Genomic DNA, 2482 nt, shown 5'->3' with positions numbered 1-2482 from the left:
ATTGAATAGGGAAAAAAGGACTACATTAAAGCTTATTTCTATATATATAAAAACAAGGGAAAGACAAAAAACGTATGTATGAAAAAGTTCAAGTTAAAAAGTTACTATGGAATATGTTGTTTTAAACATCTAGTTGAGATGATAAGTGAGAAAAAAAAGAATCATGAGAAGGAATTTAAAAGAGAGAGAGAAGAGTTTTATCTAAGAAATATATAGGCTGTGAGGAAATACCAGGAGCTTTCTGTTTTCCCCCTGGTGTTGGGGTTTTGCAGTATTATAGGGACCCTGTGGTTGTTGTCCACTTGTTCTTTCAGTTTGTCTTCTAGAAGAGGGGCCTGGCTCATTGTTTTTCAGTCTGTCCTGCTTGGACGAAGTTGCCATGCCCTGTATCAAAGGGCTGGGCTCTGTGAAAACCGGTTTTTCTGGCTTTAGTTCTCTGGAGGCTTTTGTTCTCTGGTGGCTTTTTGGAGGGTCAGAGCAAAATAAACTGTCTGCACCCTGACCTCTGCCTCAGAGAGAAGCCAAAGACTGCTTTTCTCTGATTCCTCCAGAGCACAGTCTCCCTGATGCAAGCCCCATTGAATACCACAGCCTCCCACAGGCGGTGTATGCCCCTAGTGACTCTCTCAGTGGTTGAACTAGACCCCTGCTTGTCTCTGCACCCCCCGTGCCCACGAGCAGTACCCATCCAGGCAAGCCTGGCCTCAGGGTCTGCTATTCCCAGGACCACTGACTCATGCTGGGTCCTCTCAGATGCTAACGGGCTGCAGCTGCAGCCATTCCTGGGGCCATGGGCTTAGGTCCATTCCTGTGACCACCTGGTCCCAGCAATTGTCCCTTAAGTCTCTTTGTTCTGTTTGAGTGCTGTTATCAGTCCCTTCCCACCTCGCATCTGCTGGTTTCCAAGCTATCCCCAAGCACAGGGCGCTTTTCCTTTGGGATATTACTTTCCAATGGCTTGCTTCTGGTGGCTCCCTCCCCTTCTTTTTATCATCCCATATCTTCCTGCTCAATCCTAACTTCGTTTTTTTTTTTTGTTTTGTTTTGTTTTGTTTTGTTTTACTTGACAGAGACAGAGAGATCACAAGTAGGCAGAGAGGCAGGCAGAGAGAGAGGAGGAAGCAGGCTCCCTGCTGAGTAGAGAGCCCGATGCAGGGCTCGATCCCAGGACCCTGAGATCATGACCTGAGCCGAAGGCAGAGGCCTTAACTCACTGAGCCACCCAGGTGCCCCCTAACTCCGTTTTTTGTACCTCTCAACTGATGATTCTCTGCCTCCATAGAGATCCAGAAGTGTATAATCTTACATCTCAGACTGGTTTCATGGATGTTCAGAGTGCTCTGGTAGATATCCAGCTCAATTCAGGAGACCAGTTGAAATAGAGTCATGTACTCCCCTGCTATCTTGCCCCCTTCCCCCACTTTCATTCATTTTGAATTTGTTTTTGTTTATGGTGTAAGAAAGTGGCCCAGCATGTTACTGTCCAGTGTTCTCTATAGCATTTGTTGAGGATACTGTCTTTTTCCCATTGGATATTATTTCCTGCTTTGTTGAAGATTGGTTGGCCATAGAGTTGAGGGTCTCTCTATTCCACTCCATTGATCTGTGTGTCTCTTTCCGTGCCAGTACCCATATAGTCTTGATAATTACAACTTTATAATACAGCTTGAAGTCCAGAATCGTGATGCCTTCAGCTTCGGTTTCCTTTTTCAAAATTACTGTGGCTATTTGGGGTCTTTTCTTGTTCCATATGAATTTCAGAATTGTTTGTTCCAGTTCTATGAAAAATGCTGGTGTTATTGCATTTCTAACAGGAGGCATGAGGTGATATGTCATGATTTTGATTTGTATTTCCCTGGTGATTGATGATTGGTGATGTTAAGCATCTTTTCATATACTTTTTGGCTATCTGTAGATCTTCTTTAGGAAGAAATGTCTGTTCAGGTCCATTCTGCTTTTTTTTTTTTAATTTTATTTATTTATTTGACAGAGAGATCACAAGCAGGCAGAGAGGCAGGCAGAGAGAGAGAAGGAAGCAGGCTCCCCACTGAGCGGAGAGCCCGATGCGGGGCTCGATCCCAGGACCCTGAGATCATGACCTGAGCCAAAGGCAGAGGCTTTAACCCACTGAGCCACCCAGGTGCCCCTCCATTCTGCTTTTTAAAACCAGATTATTTATTTTCTTTCTGAGTTGTATTAGTTCTTTATATATTTTCCACATTACCTCCTTATCGGAAATACGATTTGAAAATTTTTCTCCCTTTCAGTAGTTTTCCTTTTCTATTTGTTGATCATTTCCTTTGCTGTGTAAAAGATTGATTTGATACAATCCTGCTTGTTTATTTTTGCTTTTGTTGTCTTTGTTTTTAGAGTCAGATTCAAAAATTCATCACCATGACAAGTCAAGGAGCTTACCACCTACGTCTTCTTCTAGGAGTTTTGTGGTTTCAGGTCTTATGTTCAAGGTTATCTTTTGATCAAT

Source organism: Mustela nigripes, chromosome 12, assembly GCF_022355385.1.
Source record: "Mustela nigripes isolate SB6536 chromosome 12, MUSNIG.SB6536, whole genome shotgun sequence".
Classification (NCBI taxonomy): domain Eukaryota; kingdom Metazoa; phylum Chordata; class Mammalia; order Carnivora; family Mustelidae; genus Mustela; species Mustela nigripes.
The sequence above is the reverse complement of the archived record's forward strand: the minus strand, read 5'-3'. Positions refer to the sequence as shown.